Source organism: Ochlerotatus camptorhynchus, unplaced genomic scaffold (genome assembly GCF_037179485.1).
Source record: "Ochlerotatus camptorhynchus isolate MF236.1 unplaced genomic scaffold, CSIRO-AGI_Acam_v1.1 ptg000077l, whole genome shotgun sequence".
In the NCBI taxonomy this organism is placed as follows: Eukaryota; Metazoa; Arthropoda; class Insecta; order Diptera; family Culicidae; genus Ochlerotatus; species Ochlerotatus camptorhynchus.
In genome coordinates, this window is record NW_027040567.1 from 1,438,709 (window position 1) to 1,458,168 (window position 19,460).

The following is a 19,460-nucleotide window of genomic DNA, read 5'->3' on the forward strand; positions in this document are numbered from 1 at the left end:
ATGGATTGGAAATTTTTCTACGAATCTGTCTAACTGTTGCAATGGTGATCAAAATTATCACCAATTGCCTGCAAAAAGCGCTTTCCCTAGCACAGTTTTCAAAATCGAATTCCGTCCTTTCTTTCCGAACGGTGTTTATTAAATCACCACGTACGGTGAGTGGTGGTGTCCGGTCGTTATCAGCAGCAGCAGCAGCAGAAGTGCTTTCGACGCGTGGCGTTGTACACATTGCTCCAGTACACAACGAAAGGCTCCCCGCAACCAGCTAGCTATCAAGGCTGCCCTCAAGAGCCCTCGATTCACCGAAGGAGGAAGAATTTTGTAATTTTGTCATCAGAAAACGAGGCGTTTCTGTGATGGGAAAAAAGGTTTCCCTAAAACAGTAATCCTACGTTAAATCTACGATCGTGTCTTGGATATAACCTCTTACTTTTTCACAATTTCATAATTAATGAGTGTTACATTGGTCATTTTGTTCTACATCATTTAGATTCCCTTTTACAGACTTCAAAATAAAGTGAGCTAACGCCGGAAAAATACCGGTTCCCTTACTTATAATATTAGATTGGTTATGAATGCCCCGCCTTCCAAAAAAATGAGCATCATGCAGGCAGACAAAATGACCTGAATTTGCATCATGAGACTCGCGATGGGAGGTGATAGCTCAACTCTGGATCCAGCGACCTATCGGAAATTATCGCTTTTATTATTGATTGGGCGATCTTTGTATTGAAAATGCTAAATCAAGGTGAGCAGCAAATCCTGATTAGCAATTTCCCGTTTTCCTAGAATTTCGGTTATTTTCCCGGTTATGCGATATGTATCTAAATCAAGCATAAAACCGTATGCGATTGAGTTATAACGAATGGATAACTACTGAGACAGCAGAATTTTTTCCTGGATCTTGAATTTGTTTTTGTAAAAATTTGCCTGTGTTCACTTTGAACTCATTTACAAAATTTCTTTTGAATGTACTCAAGAATTTCCTTTGAAATCATATCCCTTTACAGATTTCTTTTCAAAATTCAACTAAAATAAGTTTGAATTTTTGTTGATAACAGTCCAGAAATTTTCTACAGAACATTTCAAAAAATCATGGCATTTATCCTAAGATTATCTTCGAATTGTTAGTGATTCATCTAATAATTTACTGCAGCTTTCTTCAATGATTCTATTGAAAATTTGCTTGAATTCTCTTTAAAATGGCCACGTTATTCACCACAGACCTCTTTTTGTTTTCCGTCGATCTTGTTTTCCGTGCTGAGCACCAATGCTACCGACGCCAGCGAGGCAACTCCTACACCTGGACCCTACCTTTCGACCAATCAACTCATGAACCGGGGACCAACGACTTTACTTCCCTTCCGAAGGAAGGCGTGATCAGAGATGTTATGCCTCAGAACATTCCGGTGGGGCCGACTGGGATTGAACCCAGGCCTGCTGTCCACAGAATTGTCTTGAAATTCGTCTAAGAATTATCTTGGAGCTCGCTTCCAAAATCTTATAACTATTTTGAAATTCTTCTGGAAATATCTTCAGAATTCCCATAAAACTCTTCTCAGAATTTTTTTGTACCTTGAAACATTACGGAGTTCCCTTGGAACGTTCTTAAGAATTATCTTGAAATTATGTTTCGAATTCGCTCAGAATTCAATATCCTCGGAATCCCCTTGAACTTCTCATCAGAACTGATTTAAAATTATTATTAGAACCCGATGAAATATCTATTGGAATCACAATTCCAATTCTTCACAATCATCATGGAATTTCCCATAAACCAACTAAAAAATAACTTTAAACTCGCTCAATTGACATGAAGTTCTACTTTGACTATATGTTTTTAGTATTACTTCTACGTGAAGTCAACGATTTACATAGTTGAAGATGCTAATTTCAAATAACAGACTGTAGTGGTAATTTTTATACGATAGATGGAGTAGATAAAAGCATAGAGTTGATAGTTCCGTTAGAGTACGGCAGTGTGAAGATTGTATATAGATATTAGACAAGCGAGCTAGGACAACTTTTAAGGAAGGTACAAATCGGTTTTTTCAAGTGAAGTGCGGTAAAAAATCGGTAGAACTGTTTCAAACACACAGTTGGTATTTGAGCGGGTCGGTTTTCATCTCTTTTTGCCAGTGGTGGCGGGGGGGGGGGACACCCCTCACCATCCCTCTCCAAAGGGGGAGTTTGGTAAAGAGAGATGAAAAAACCGATTTGTACCTTCCTTAAAAGTTGTCCTAGCTCGCTTGTCTAATATCTATATACAATCTTCACACTGCCGTACTCTAACGGAACTATCAACTCTATGCTTTCATCTACTCCATCTATCGTATAAAAATTACCACTACAGTCTGTTATTTGAAATTAGCATCTTCAACTATGAAGTTCTAGTCAGAACTCTTTAATGGTGATAAACTCCAACCGGTATTATCCTCGGATTAAATCCTGATCAAGAATGTCCGGTTGCTTTGATGTCGACGTCAGAGTTAATCAAAGTGGCTTTAAGCAAACATTATACAGATCACCCAAACAGGGATCCGAGTAGGAGCTTACCGCCATAAGAGTTTTTCTACAAACTCCCTTCATTAAGAAATTCCCGTTTTTTCCTGGTTGAAATCTCAAAAAATTCCCGATTTATAATATTCAGTAAAAAATTAAAGTATTCAATAAATACCTTATTAGGTTGTTATTCCTTTTAATTCTACTACTATTGTATCACTTTCACTATAGCAGATACGTATTTCGTTTACTACTTGCAAACGTCTTCAGTGTCTAGTCTAGTCATAGACTTTTTTTAAAGTGATAGTGAAAATCAATAATGAATCAGAGGCGTCGCGTGCCTCATTTGTATACCTGTCACCAAACTTTTTCGTAGTTTACCACCACATATTAGTTTTTGTATTTTTTTTTTTCAATGCTTTATGAATCCGAGGGGCATATTCTCAATTACTATGTTAATCACTACCTAACGTAACATTTGAAGCACCGACAAACCGACATGAATGATCATACAAATTACAAAGGAATTTCTGCTCAAAGCACAAAACTGACATCTGCCACCGTGTTCGCGGAAAATGTTTATCCTAGCCACGAACATGCATACAAAATTTATGAGTTGGTTCGTGTCTAATCTATTTCGGATAAATTATTTTTATCTAGATAGAACATTTCTATTGTTTTGACCGATGGGATCGCTGCACACTTGAATCCGCCGTTATGGATTCTCGTTCAAGAGTTAAGTTTAAGTTTCATGTCGGTTTGTCGATGTTTGAAGGGCCTATCATATTGTGTATACAAAACTTGTATGGTCATTTTCGCGCTAACCGAAGTAGGAGGAGGAATTGCAAAACGTAACTAATTCTCGTTTTTATCACAAGGCTAACTCTTTCGACGGAAGTGTAATAAAGAATATCCGAAAACATTTTTTGATAGAAAACAGTGTCAAAATCTAGAGAAAATTCATGAAGTCCCCTGGGTAGATATCTCTAGTCTAATTTAATAAACAATTGAAATCTCTAATCTACCTACCATGCTTTATTAAGTACCTGCACTTGTGAATGTAATCTAAAATTTAACGTGTTTCAAGTTGTTTTTGACTTTAACCTATATTTAATATATATTAGTTCGTCTCAGGTGACACCTTCAAGTGACTAAAATGCTTCACTTTGAAGTTACAGGGTGCGTGACGAATTTTTGCAGTAAATGGCATATTTGAGAAAAAATACACCAGTTAGTTATTCTAGCAATGAATTTTGTGCGATTTATTTTCTTTCGCAACATATGGAAGTTGTAAGTAAATTTATTCAAAAAAATTGCTTCCCTTTCGACGACTGTAGTTGGACGCTTCCGGAAACTGCAGTATGCACGTTTTAAAATGTTTCGATCCATAGATATCATCACTGCCTTGATTTTAGCTTTTAGCGACTTAAGTGTGGTGTGAGGGGTTCTATTGGTATCCCGTTGGACGATGCCCTATACAAAATAATCCAACGGATTGATATCGGGACTGCTTGGGGGCCAAATTTCTTCCTCCCAAATTTACGAAATATTTTCCGTAAGCCATTTCTGTGCTTTATTAGCAGTATGAGCAGGTGCTCCGTCTTATCACTTTCCCAAGCCTTTTTTAATATTATACACTGACACATTTACCGACCGAATTATTTCTTTCATGCATACTCCGGCGCGCAACAAAGCGACAACGGCTGACAGATTGCTCTCTTGTTTCGACATCTTTACGTTTACTCAACATTGTTTGTTTAAATCTTACACCTAACAGTATAAGCTATCCAGTGCTGCCAAATATATCTAAATCATGATGCACAAGCATGAGAAATTACTATTTGAAATTTACTGCAAAAATTCGTCACGCACCCTGTAGTTCCCTAGCTGATTTTTAAATTACCTAGGGTATATGCTTCAATTACGCTCACACGTTTCCACTATGTCGTCCCACAAAAATACGTATGGATATGTCACAATAGAAGCACGTCACAGTGGAAATCCCGAGCCATAGTTCAAACACTTATCCCAAATCAAAATGAAGCACATATAAGATTAGTTACAATACCATGTACAAAAATGATGTTTAACATTGTTTCCTGAGTAATACTTCAATGAAAACAACAATGAAAGCTTGTCACGTAAATAGAAGGAGCACCGTTGGGCACTTTCTGAAATATTTCAATAGTACAATTCCCTTGCAAACCCAAATAAATCTATCTGCGTAAAAATAAACAAAATAAGAGTAATTTGCGGCAAAACCCACCAGTATCGCACCCAACGTCAGTGCCTATACGTAAGCGTACTACAACGCGGCTTTCAAATAAAGGAGTAACAAGTGTGATACTATCACTTCAGGCTAGAACTTTGGTTCTCTTATGAAATGGTTCATCAGAGAGGGAAAGCTCAGTAATCCTCATCGCATGCTCATGACGCTATTCTGCACGGCATGAGCCAACGATGCCGGACCTAAACCAACCGTCTCCAACGCTCCACTATAAAGCATAAGATTAGGCCCGCCCACCAACGTCAGGGTTAAAAAACTAGCCAAGGGGAGGGAAGTCCCCTGGGTAGCAAACTTGATTATTGAATTATTAAACAACCTTTTATTCATCAGAACAACATTATCAGAATGAACCAGGGGAAGCTCATAAGTTTTGACAGGCGCACCGGCGCAACCATTGGTAATTGGCGTTGACGGCAACTCTGGTGCTCTTTACTCCTATGGTAAAATCCATAAGCAAACGTCAGACGACTGTGCGTGAAACATGGCGGACTTCGTACTATCCTTTCACTCCATCGAAAAATCCCATAAGAAACTAGCAGAGACAATTTTTCGACAGTGCCGTCAACGCCAATTGGCGTCTTGCAGTGAAACTTTTCCAAGCTTTCGCCACCTACATTTCGAAGTGAGAACTACTAGAAGGAGGATAGTTTCCAAATTTTCCAAGCAAAACAGACGCTTTTTGGGGCAAATCGGTCCATAAAGAAAAACTAATAATTTCCCGTGGAAACTTTTGCTTGAATCGTGTAAGAAAACGTGTTTGAAAACTATTTGTTATTATTTCGGTATGGATCAGAGATGTTTTCATGGCAAATTATGCATAACAAGTTTGCACCCACAGGGAGAGGTTACCTCCTGCGCAGCTGCATTTTTCAGAAAATGGTTAATATGTGCGATTTTCACTAAGATGAAAGTGGAAATTAAGTGAATTTACTTAGGAAAGGTTGTATCATGCTGGTGGTAATAGAGAATTGGGTGTATGGGACGCCAAAATTCAATAAATGCTCATTTTGGCCTTTTTTAAGCAAACATATTGATACTCACAATTTTTGACGAAAAACGCAGCGGAGCTTGATTTACTCAACACGCACCATACTATAAAATGGTGCTAGATGGTCTTCAAAGTGATAACAAGATGACAAATCATCTTTATTTTGAGTAATTGAGCAATTTACTTTTGTTTACCATCATATTTACGATGCAGCGTGATGCAGCATTGATGGAGCCGTGATATGAAATGAATATATCTTATGAAAGTTCACCTGGAAAAGTCAAAGCTGCACATCAGTCTGGTCGTAAAAACGTTTTCTTCTTCAATTCGAATGTTATATTGGAAGGATTTCACGCAGGCTTGATGAAAATTATGATTTAATGCTAATTTTCACGAATTTTATATGCAGTCTGTCAACATTATCATCATCATGCAGTGGCGACATCTGCGTTGAGCTTTTGCGGCAATCTTCCAATTGAGAGATTTAAAACTGACAAGAGAGTGAGAGTGAGCTTTTAAGCACTCTTTCTCCATTACTCGCTTTGCCTGCAATCAGGTATCCAAGTGCACAGCGATAAACGCACCCGTACATCACAAATCTCGCGTCTCTTTTCAAAAGGTCCTAAGTAACAAATGTAAAGAAATCGAGTTAAGCAATACAAACTATTGGTCTTCTATCATGGGATGTGATACAAAAACATCCATCCAAATTTACTTTCATTTATTTAAGATAATCATAGATCAAAAATTGTCCAATGTACAGTTTGAAATGATGGGTCCATGATTGTAATACTTCGGTCATTCGGACTGCCTAACATGATTGGTGCTCATTTTCCAAAGGCGGGGCCAATCTAAAGTTAGGTACTATTCTCTGAAATCTGTGAAAGGGAATCTAGTATCATGTAGACAAAACGTCCAATGTAACACTGATTGATTATGTCATTGAGAAAAATCGTCCAATGTAACATGTCCGATGTACGACTTGACTTGTCAAAACGTCCTATGTGATTTTTTCTATATTGTAGCATGAAATTCAAAGTAAAATTGTGATTTTACCGTTTCTTCTGAATTTGCAACGTTATTATGCACTGACTATATTAAAAATTGTATTGCAAAATGTATTGTTTCTAAACAATTAATATAATAATCTGTCGAACTTCAACTTCGATTTTCTCAAAATGGTGGATATGTTACATTGGTCTATTTGACCGGTCTGCAAGTATGATACACGTCCAAGGCGTACCAGACTGCTGTTTCCGTGTTGCTCCCGTTTGGCGCGTAACTGCTGAAAGTTTCAATTACAACTAGTGGTGCAAACCGCCATGAATTGTGGAAAATTTGTGGTATGTTTCAAGAGGTGATAGAAGGTCTGTTTGGCTTACATCAGGCATTTGACCATTCAAAAACTTACCACCCGCCACCCAAAAAAGCTCTCTTTAAGGTGCACTATTTAACGAGTTTTGTCAAGTGATATCTACATGCTTAGAAATCAATGCATTTCGACAGTGAGCATGCATAAGGGCGTATACGCGATGATCGATTCTCTTCATCGATTTTCTCTTCTCTTCTACAGCTAAGCGAAACAATTTTCTAGAATTGGTTAAATGCAGAGTTGTAACAGGCTATCAAAATAATTCTAGCGAGTTATTAACACAAGAGAAAATCGGCGAAGAGAATCGATCATCGCGTTTACGCCCTTATGCATGCTCACTGTCGATTTGATTAACATTCAAATTTTGTCGTCTACAGGTTGCACATGTGGACGCGACGCCACTGCTTTGAAAGGAAATAAGATGAGTGCCTACCTTGTTTCATCGACCGAATAGCCTCAATCGAACTGAGACTATCCGAGAAGATGAAGTAATGGTCTGTGGGCATGTCGGAAATCATCCCCAATGCGAAGTTGATTGCTGCTAGCTCAGCAACATAAACGGAACAAGGTTCCTGAAGTTTCCGGAAGGCGGTTGAAAACACCGAAACCAGTGGATCCATCAATGCGTGATTCCACACAGCAAAAGAATAATTTTGATAGGGGAAATGGATGTAATGTCGGCGTAAATGCCCCTAATTTGGGCCCATACATAAATTCAGCAATCGATTTAATAGAGACCAAAAATATCCATTAGTACCGTCCCAATAACGCGTTCATCTAGATAAAATTGATAAAAAGCAGATTTTTAGTGATGGGCCCAATCTTAGATCCATAGGCCAACACTGGAGCCATTTCCCCTATCACATTCAAAGTGGATGCACTTCAATCGTGTCAAAAATATGGTGTAATATTACTCGCCAAAAAGGACAAAATTATCATTAACACATTGCATGAACTGGCATTACGCTCCTTTTACTGCATTTGTTTATTTTTTTGGCCATAAAAATTACATGAGATTTTCGACATGATTGAAGTGCATCCTCTTGGATGTAATATTAAAATTTATTTTTTGCTGTGTATTGCAATTAACTTGTTGGTACTTTTCAGCAAAAATACGGGGAATTGAGATAGGTCGAAGTTGATCAGGAATTCTTTGAATAGTCTGTCATGGAGAGATCATAGTCAATGGGGGAACTGTACACGGTAAAAAGTTATCACATCTAATCCAAATGCTCTTGCACTTGACTTAGTCTGCCATGCGGCACTACGAATCGAAGTGATTTATCATTGATTTTCAAGTTATTTGCGTTTTGAAACCAAGAGATTTGTCGTTGAAAAATATTTGGAAGCAAATGTCAAAAACGCACATGACAAACATTACTCGCGAAGATGGCAAGTCAACAACAAATGAAGTCAAGTGAGAGAAGCGATAATTCTACATCTCCACCCGAAATAATTTGCGTTCTAGAGCGTGAGTAATACGAAATTGTTGCTGTCAAACATTGTCAAACTTAACAAATTTATTGCTCAATGTCTCGTCTTGCTTCTACTAAAAGCCTTGCGATGTTGTTCAATATTACTTGGAAACATGTGATCTGGGTAGTAATATGATAATGGTCATATTCTGAATAACATATAACAAGGCTTGCAGTATTTAACCTCATTTTCAGCAAACATGAAATACTATGATAAATAATCTATCATAAATTAGTAAAAATTAAAGTGATAGATTGTTAATATCAGTATGGTTGACATTTCGAGTTCAAAGCACAGCACATCAACAACGATGTACAATACAATCTAAAATGAAGTGATTTGCTGTTGATTTCATCGTGCTTCGATATGGTTTTTTCCAAGGGATTTGCACATCGAATTGCAATGTTTGGCAAGTAGTGCAAATTCAACAACAAATCACTTTCCATGAACATGATGTTTTTTTTTACCGTGTAGTTAGTAAAGCGTACACGAGGGGGGTCATAGCACAGAAGGCTAATATCCGATGACATATAATTAAGGTAGATTCGCACGAATCTAGACTGGGTGCTCAATTCGAGCATTGCTTCATCAATCACAAGGTTGTTACTGACACTACATTTTATTAATAATCTTAATGAGAGCTCCCAGCAACTTGGATTTGCGTTGATTTATTTAACTTTTTACCACAGACAAACAGACGTAACTCTTTTAAATTTTTTTTTCTTGTAAACATAGTATCTCAAAACATAGGACCTCAGTAACGACATCTCTTGGTCTTCTCGCGGAAAACAAGCTTGCTTGCTAACTCGCAAACAATATTGCATAAAAGTTCTATAGAATGTACAGAAACGTCAAAGTGATCCGATGCCAGCGCTGCGGCGAGTAGTTCGCGGAACTGATAATATTCAAATCAACTGTTAAATGCGTGAACGAAATATAGAATGAAGTGATACGTCTGTTTGTCTGTGTTTTTACTATCATGATGCAGAAAAAAAATGCTTTAGCGCGTATATTTTATTAAGAATCACAGAAAAAAAACTTATTTTCTAGTATTTTGGATATCATTTTTCGTTATAGAAAAATCAAATTGAATTTTTTACCGGCAGCGGTAAGTTTCGCGTTAAGAACGGTGTTCAATGACTCACGCTTAAAAAAATCTAAAACAATAACAGTGCAAATTGACGTCAACTACATTATCCAAAAACGGTTAGTCGTAGAATTTGATATTTCGGTCAAGGCGGTCGTATGATTCATTATAAAGCGCAACATTTCGGCGAAGGCAACCAGTAAAAATAAGCGATTATGCAGACGATAACCAGACAGATTGGGCGTCATCGTAAGTTGTGCTATGCTATGTGTGCTATGGTATGATGTAAACCGCAGAGAGTAAACAATCCGAAGCGTTTAAAGCTCTAAAATGATAAAGCTTTTGCCGCAACATCATTTTTTAAGTAGGTATATGTACCTGAGGATTCGGTGCGTAGTAAACTGAAAACAAGCAGACAGGGTTTCATTCTTCATAAAAAAAACTCTTAAGGTAGATGTACCAGTTACGGCTATACGTTCTATTATGGTGTGTTCCAATTATGGCCTATGGGAATTCCATAAACCATAATAGGAACGTATGGCCATAACTGGCACGGCTACCCTATATGTTTTCGCAACAGTGATGGTTGAACATCGGCCCTTCTTACGGCCCGAAACATAAAGCGTTTAAGTAGATTATTAACCTCCCTGCGAAGAAGTACGACCGCCTAGCTAATAAATCATGCTAAATCGCAATTTCTCGACGAAATACATCGCTACCTGGAAAATCCCTGCCGATAAAAATACTGATAACGCGAAATTCGATAATTCAATAACCAACAAACATCGATAACTGTTTGCTTATGGTTACCTACTAGACTAATACAGTAACACTTCTGAGATAATCCCAATACCGGTGTTGGTTTTTTGTGTATGCACACTGTGACACATTTACCTACTGAATAAATATTGATATCAGCAACTGGAAGTTCCACCACCATTCTATCGGAGTCAATTATCGCACTAGACGCTATATATGTAGAAGATATTGAATCTTGAAGCTGCTTTTACAGAGTGTATTTGAAATTTGATTCCATCCGGAATCAGTAATCCAATTTGCGGACAAAACAAAAAAGGCTGATTGGGAACTTTTGGCCGATTTTCAAACCGTTCCAATCAGCTCCAAGAATAGTGAATGGGTAACACCAACAGCCAGTGCTCGATGATCAAGAATATGGGTGAAATAGACACATGGTCAAGTGACCAACAACGTGGCATGATTATTTCGCGGAACTTTAAAAAAGGGGGGTAAGTTCGAAATTTAAACAAATGTGATTATTGCACCGTTCGAAATCTTTCGCTTGATACTATAATATGCATGAACAAATTATTTGGTTTGTGACTTAGGACTACGTCTTTTTTTTTACTATACTGGGGGTCACATTACGAAATCTAAAATGAGGCATGTAACGTAAATGGGGAAGTTTTCAAACGCATATTTCACAAAACAATTAATGGGAAACATATCATGCAATATGTCATTCGACGAAGAATTAATCCAGCAATTTTTCGGTGTATAGGACAAATAGTGAAAAATTATGAAATGTAACGAACAAAACTGAAACATTTCGCGAAAAAATCAGCAGAGTAGACGGATTAGAAAATTCTATATTCTCTCGCACGGACATCACACTCCAGCCCATGCGTAGATTTACCTCCCATAGCGCTTTCTGGCAAGACGGTTGAAATGATCGGAGCTCGATGATAACGCCAGAATAGAGGAGTTCCAGCCTTAGAGTGGAGCAAGTCGGAGCTTGCTGATAACACTTAACGGAACCTTCATCCGTACAAATCGCTTCCACATTCAGCCAGACAGTCAGGGTCGAAGCTACGAGGCATCACTACCCTCAGGTCATGAGATTTGCTCAGTTCTTGGACAAGTTGCGCGGGGAGGAAGATATCGGAAAAACTCGTGGAAGAAAATTAAAAAAGGCAAAACTCAACCAATGCTTTGACGTTAAATTGAAATAAATTGGAAACGAGACCCATTCTAAGCACCATTTAACGGGACAAAATAGTCAAACTGACCGCTTCATGGTATAGGGCAACGTAATCAACTTGAGTCTTCCGCCAGCCTTGGCCTTGAACGAGAATTTTCGGCTGATGCAGTACGTAAGAGGTTAATTTTCTGGGATGGAATGCTTTGATATTACTCAGAAGTTTTTCAACATATTTGTCAAAATTTGTCTTGTGTGAACATAAGAAATGTTTTGTCAAGGTGTGGTGAAGAAATTTATGGAATGGGTCAATAGATCGAAGGAACAGCACCAATCCTATGATTACATTTGATTCTACTTATTCAAAGCTATGCACACTTAAATTTTTCCGCCGAGTAGCCAAATAGTTCTGTAAATTATTTTGCTGCGATTCAGTAAAACAATTGCCGAGACTCAGCTAACAAATAACTATTTGCTGAAATATCAGCTAGCAAACAGATATTTTGCAGAGATATAAGCAAAAGTAAATGCCGAGGTAATCGGTTGTTCGAGATTTTACCGAGCTAGATTGGGTTGTGGAAATATTGATTATGATTTGGTGCTAGACGTAACAAGCTGTTAAACATTTTATATATATACTAATATAAAGTTTAAGGAAGTGAAAACATAGAAACTGCCCGCAAACATATATTTGTTAATCAAACTGATATAAATTTCACTTTACGCGAAAAATTATGGTAACTTGCCAGAAACAAAAATTTTCTAGTTTTTTAGAGTTCAGTAATAATATTGTAAAATTCTAATGAAACCTTGAAATTACAGGTTCTAATAATCATTAATTATCCGTCCCTTAACGGTTTAGCTTTTTCTGTTGGTATGCATTCCCTTTCGTATATTGATACGGTCCTTTTCACACAACCAGCTACCATTTGAAAGATTTCAAACAACTAAAAAAAACTAAGCGCAAATTGTACCGACCAATCGCGGTCCTACGTCAACCTTCCGTTTGTGCCCCTACGCACAGACTTTTCTACCTTTTTCAGTGGCGTCGCGTAACCTCACTTTTTACTTGAGCACCAACTTTCAAAAACAGATTTAATGCCATATTCATACTCGAATCGGTTGAAAAAATACACTTAATCTTCTAGTTAACTCGATATCTATCCATTGCAACAAATTTTTTGATAATTGTTTATGTTTTGAGAGCTGGTGTACAGGTAGATTGAGGTAAAGGCGACGCCACTGACCTTTTTTATTATAGTTACTTTAACACATTGTTAGGTCATTCGTGACTTGTGGATGATATTTACACCAGTGACCTAGTGACTTAGATTCCCTTTTACAGACATCACAATGGAGTACCTATAATTGAAAAAAAAAAATCGTACATACTCTGACTTCTAAGCGCCGCTATTTCACACGATTTACGCAACGATTGTAGTGCGAAGTGATAATTTTAAGCGTTAGCGTTGTTATGATATACTTCGTAGATTGGATACTAGCGACACTCACGTCTCTTCTGAAATTCTCAATTAGACTACTTTCAGGAATAATGCTGGGGAGTAAACATTGGTTCCAATCTAAACAAGAGTAACAGAAGCATGACTGTCGCTATTCCCGGCCACGCCCATCTTTACCATAACTAGGGATAGGGAAGGTAATGTTGATGTAGTACTTACTTAACGAGAGGCCACCGACTTAGCGACACCCTCATAAGTTCTACGGAGTTGGAGGGTTGGGTAGGGTATTCGGTTAGGATTCACCTCAAGTTGGCGATGCAACCAAAAGTATGAATTATTTATTTGTTGTTTATTTAACCTCTCGATAGCAGGTTATCGAAAGAACATATTCATTTTGTTTAGTGATCATGAATTTTAAGAGTCATGACGGAGAGCTTGGGATTAAACCCATGATTTTCTGCTCAGTAAGCAAAAACGATCCCTCCAGGGTCATCGATCATGTGAAATATCTTGGATTAGTACTTGACCAAAAATTAACTTTTAAAGATCACATTGAGGGCATCCAAGCCAAATGTAACAAATATATAAAATGTTTGTATCCCCTTATAAACAGGAAATCCAAACTTTGCCTGCACACTTTGAAATTTTTACAGAAATCTGTAAAATTTTACCGAAATCTTTGATCTTTTTTTTTTTGTAGATTTCCTGTAATTTTTCACAAATATCTGTGAATTTTTCACAGATATCTGTAATTAATTACAGGAAAACTATAAAATTGTATACCGAACGTTCTGTTGTGCGAAGTGATAATGTTAAGGACACAAACTGCAGTTTCCTTAGCTCGGTAGAAAAAAAAACTAAGTGTGTAGTACGGCAGTGTAAACGTTGTACATAGAAAGTAGAAAGCGAGCAAAGGACAATTTTGAGAAAGGTACGATCTAGGTCGAACATACCTTTTTACCAAACTCATCTGTTGATGAGTGGTGGCGAGGAGTGTTTGTTGCGCGGAATCGATTCGTACCTTCCTCAAAATTGTCCTTTGCTCGCTTTCTACTTTCTATATACAATTTTCACACTACTGTACTCTAACGGAACTAGCAACTCATTACTTTCATCTCCTCATCTATCGTATACAATGTTCACTTTAAGTCTGATATTGACGTTAAGCATCTCCAAATATGGAAATCCTTAACTTCACGCTTGAAATAATAAAAACATAATTGATTAAGGTGTGAATTATAGCTGAAATTAATAGATGTTAACTATAACGATACTGAACCACGCTTTTTCAATCATTTCCTAGCAGATGTCACCACTGATCTCGGTCACGACATCGCTATCGAAAAATCCACAAACTGTTTTTCGTGAGTTGTTAATAAAGAACAGTGCAGTATAAAAGCTTGTAAATCCCTTTCACAGACTTCAAAATAAAGTACCTGGCACTACAAAACAAACTGGTAACTCGTCTACTTATACTTTTATATTCACCAAATCTGCGAAAAGGCAGGAAATCATGTTAAGGTGTTTAGATTTTCGATAAATTTGCATTTTAAGCCATTGTATGCGTTTGGTGTTCAACCTGTTTTTCATTAATTTTTCAATAAGCCATTTAGTCAAGGTTATTTTTCACACATATGCCGCACATAATACTTCAAGAACAACATGTGAAAAGAGCATAAACAAACCTTCTTATGCCCTTTTCTCGCCACCTATATGACACCAACGCAACCCATCAACATCAAACCATAAAGGAATCGTATATATGCGACTAATTGCCATGTATACCGGATATTCTAGGTTCTCCAAATCGTCCTAGAGTTCAGTTGATATGTTCTACTAGATTAACAAAGACTGCAATAATGTCTGTAGTATCGAAATATTTACAAACAGATTCATAGTGTCTATGTGGATCATGCCCGACCAATTGCTACGTATACAAGATGTTATAGGTTGAAACTAATGTTCTGCCCGACAACAACTCAGCAGCACGAGACTCCTTGAACCGTGTCTCAGAGTCGGCGCACTACTGGGCAAACTGGAGGGGCTACGCGGATGAAAAGGCACTCAAGCTTTCAATTAAACTGAAACACAACGCGGATCAATTTAAATACTGTATTTCTCCAATTACCGATAGTGTGGATTGTGTGGTGTTGTGTTCGATTTTCTTGGCACATACCCTTGATGACGATGGCGACTACGACGACTGCAGACCAGCGAGCGCTCGCTGTGGTTCCGGAAAGATCCCCAAAGGCCGATCTTGTCGGCAAGATGGCGGTACAATTCCGACAATGGCGGACGAAGCGAGGCTGACCGAACGTCGGCCGTAGTGCGATGGCCGGTTGGTTTTACTGGGCTGGTATAGCGGTTTGTGGAGATGGTTAGGTTAGGTCAAGGTAACTAAATGTCACCTAGACCGTAGCGTGCAATGGCGGTCCTTGACTCGCCAACCAGAAAACCATTTGATTGGTTGAAAAGAAAGGTCCTGAATCAGCTGAATTGGTGATTTCCACTTCGCCGTGATTCACTATTCGCACTGTATTCTGTTAAAATGAATTCCACAGACACTTCTGGTCTACACGCTCGCCTGAGATAAAGTGCACGATGGCCGTTCTCTAGGCATCGCAGAACCCTTCAGCTCATCACCCGTGACTCCGTGTCACCATTTTGCCGCGGCCATGCGCGCCTTATTCAGCAGTCGGCCGTTAAGCATGGCCGTATCGTCTGCCCAGTGGGTTTCACCGCAAGTGTTACACAAATTTATTTGAATGCTCGATCACATGGTGCATATTTAAAATATTGTATTGAACCTTTGTAACAGAACGGTTACAAGGTTCTGGAATCATTCTGGAGATCAGATTATTTGTTCTACTAGATCACCCAACACTAATTCAATATCTGCAGGACCGAAATATGTTCAAACATATTTGCAGGAAGTCTATGTGGATCATGACAACCTATTTCTGGGTATGCCAGATGTGCTAGGATTTCCAAATCGATATTTCGATACTATAGATATTATCCCAGATTTTGTTGATTTAGTAGAACATATCATCTGAATTGCAGGACGATTTGGAAAAGCTAGAACTCTGGAAATAAATCGTACATTATCCACATAGACACTATGAACCTGTTTGAACATTATTCAAGTCACGGCAAGGGGGTTGGTCACCCTACACACTTATTTTGCTCCATTGGTTATTTTTTTCTCAGTGTGCCGCAGCTGTGCCAGCAGTGCCGAGAAGTCATTGAACCGATTTTTTTTGCTTGTGAATACTGCCTTGTTTGGCAAACCGGTATTTTAACAGCTCTTGTTTTTGTTTTGTTTTCCGAAACCTGAGATGACCCGGGAGTAGGAACAACATTTCCTTCCCGAGATACGGACCTTGCGGATGTATTTTGCCAAAACGGTTCTGCAACATCATATGTTGGACGATGGAATGGTTGGTGTAGCAGCAGAAGCAGTAACAGCCGCCGATATGGATGTCTTCGCATATATATATGGAGCAGTTCTAATGGTCGGATTGTATAGTTTTTGTTTAGTTGTTGACTGGACTGGACCGAGATTTCCAGCCTCGGCCACGGCTACTCGAATTAGCGATACAGCTCCCACGACTGCAGCCGCTTCCAACGCTTCTGCTGCTTTAGTTGCTGCTGCTGCTGTTCCGTCTCCTCTAAAAACCGTCAAAATAATGTTAGGAGACGGACGAGCAGCAACAAAAGCAGCAGCATCCGGGGGAGCTGCATCGCTTATTTGTGTAACCGTTGCGGGAAACTTCGGTTCGGTCACGATACCGCTGTCAGCTGTTCTTTGTCTGGGAGGAAATGTGGAAGCGACTGCCGTTACGGGTGTAACGATTTTTGAGGGATGAGAACTTTAGGTGATAAACTATCTTGGATGAGCAAATTTTTCCGGTAATGTTGGGATGGTGGAGTGTTGCTAGGCAAGCGATTGCCCTGATTCTTCACGCTGGGTGATCGGAATGATTGTACGCAGTCCGGCGCGAAATGATGTACCTAGTTCTTCGGACAGGCATCAAGATGTGCGCTGCCAATTCGCTTTAGGAGAGTCTATGGCTAGACTTGATGGAGATTCACGATTGTTTTGAAGAAAAAAATGGATTATATTGTGGCAACATCAACAACAAATTTTGACACATACACACTGCGCAGGCGCAGAAAAAGTTCAGTGTTGCCAGTAACTTTAAAGATCAGATAAATTGTAACCATAGGTGCCAAACAGTGCCTATGACTGTGCCCAGGTGTGCCTAAGCTTGTTTTTGGGTATGTGTTCAATCCCAGCCGAGGTCGGTGGGATTTTTCTGAGGCTTACAAATCTCTGATCACGTCTTCCTTATGAAGGGAAGTAAAACCGTTGGTCCCGGCTCATGTGTGTTGAATAGGTGCGACTGCATGGCAATCGATGTCCGTCGATGATTGGCACTAATTTGCGGATTTCACCTATTTAATTATTCAAGAAATAAAACTCACCAGTTTGCTTGAAAATAATAATAATAATAGATCAAGTGTACCAAATATTTTTGCTGTGCAGATTTCTAAGGTTTACTTTTGTGAGTTTTTTTTTAAATGCATTTCATGGGATGAATTTCTAGAGAATTTCCACAACTTTTAAAACCAATGGCAATTGCAGGAAAAAAAATCCTGGACGTTCCTTAAAAATATATCATAAATAAGTACATAGCTTACCTTTTGTTTTCGTTTCAGCTATGATGCAAAGACGCCTTTGAACATTTCTGGAACAACCCACAAATGTAGCCATTTCGGCTATTCTGCGGACTTCTGCCAGTGCCATCCGCACGCTTATTGATCACATACATAAAACATGGATGAAGAAATTGAATTGCAAAAGACCGACCGACCATACACAACACATCAAAAGCTTCCAGCGCATACATCATCCATCGTGCATGTGACGCATAAAACGAATAATGATGGATGTTAAAATATATTAATAAAACACCTACTTCGAAAGAAACGTAAAAAAAAAACAAAAAAGAACAACAACACTTAAAGAGCCAGAAGGTTATAAATCTGACGAAGCAAAATTGAATGCCATTTTATCATTCTTCAACGCAAACAACGCGAAAGAAACAAGACCGTAAACGTAGGGGAAAACATTCCAGCGGCGACGGCGACGATGACCAGCAAATGGAAGGCATGTTCTTCAACTTTTCCAACAACTCAGCGCACTCATCATACCAAACTTGCTTCTTTCGCCGGAGAATCCCCAGCGGTAACATTGATTCTCAGAATCTGAGTCCAGAATCACCCTACCGTGTGAATAAAATTACCACCAACACTTTGGACCACCGTTTTGCTCTTCTTCCGCTGGAGAAATCACACCGAATTTAACAATATCATTCTGCCATGCACAAAATCAAAAACAAACGAACTAATACTGCACGGCGGTAGCTTAAATTCCTATTATTTTCTATATTTTTATTTTTCATTTAATATTTCGGTCCAACATCCAGCAGGAACGTCACACGTCGTAGGAAAACAAATTTTGACAGCTCAGCGAATAAAAAACATAAACCGCAGCCTTTTGCCTTTCCTATTTACACACACCATCACCGCATGTGGTGGTGTTTTCATCCCAAACTGCAGGGCCAGCCTTTCTTCACTGCTAAGCACTACCACACACTCAAAATCACAAAGCTCTCACGCGGGAATGTATTAGTGTTTTCAAGCGCCACTCGTTCTGCAACCTTTCTGCATCTCCCCCTAACCCATTCATCCAAAACATCGAACCGCACTCTTCCAAAAACCATCCTAGAACCAGAAATTTTTCAACTTTTCCGGTTCGAACGAGAAATAATACTGAATCTTCTTCTTTTAACACGGGACAACTAAACCAACCTGGTTGAAAATACACTCCACTTTCGCGGTTACCGGAAACTAGCGAGCAGGAAACGAGACGCGAGACACGGCGATGCCGACGCAGATTATTTGGCAGACACGAAGAAAATGTTCACTTATTTTTTTTTCAGTAAAGTTCCCCTGGTACGGCTGGTACGACGAGATTTTTCAACACTACGCGAAAAAACACAAGCGCAAGATGCCAAGTCTTGTGACGATCTGAAACAATAATGAAACCCGACGTTCTTCTCTTGCTTGCGCTGGCTACAGGAGGACCTCAAAGATTGATTACCGAGGTGAAGCAATAGTTGAAATTGTGTGCGTGACACTGCAGTGCTAGTAAACGAAATCACTACTTATAAAAAAGGTCCCGAACGCTGCATGTGGAAATCGTGACGTTACTTTTTGTATTTACTTTTATTCGGTTTACTAATACAACTGTACTTGACGATCAGGATTATCTCCCTCTTGCGGG

General features: G+C 38.8%; 1 protein-coding gene across 3 annotated transcripts in view; it reads right to left on the bottom strand.

The window, feature by feature from the left end:
- Positions 1-19,194, bottom strand: part of krz (kurtz) — a 375,871-nt gene extending 356,677 nt beyond the window's left edge. The window contains exon 1 of one of the 3 annotated variants that reach the window (XM_065217469.1): positions 18,986-19,194. The gene's annotated coding sequence lies outside the window, so the exon portion shown is untranslated. Of the gene's footprint in view, positions 1-18,400 lie in introns of all 3 variants that reach the window. The other 2 variants (XM_065217472.1, XM_065217470.1) reach the window with 2 other exon arrangements.
- Between the last annotated feature and the right edge of the window lie 266 nt (positions 19,195-19,460).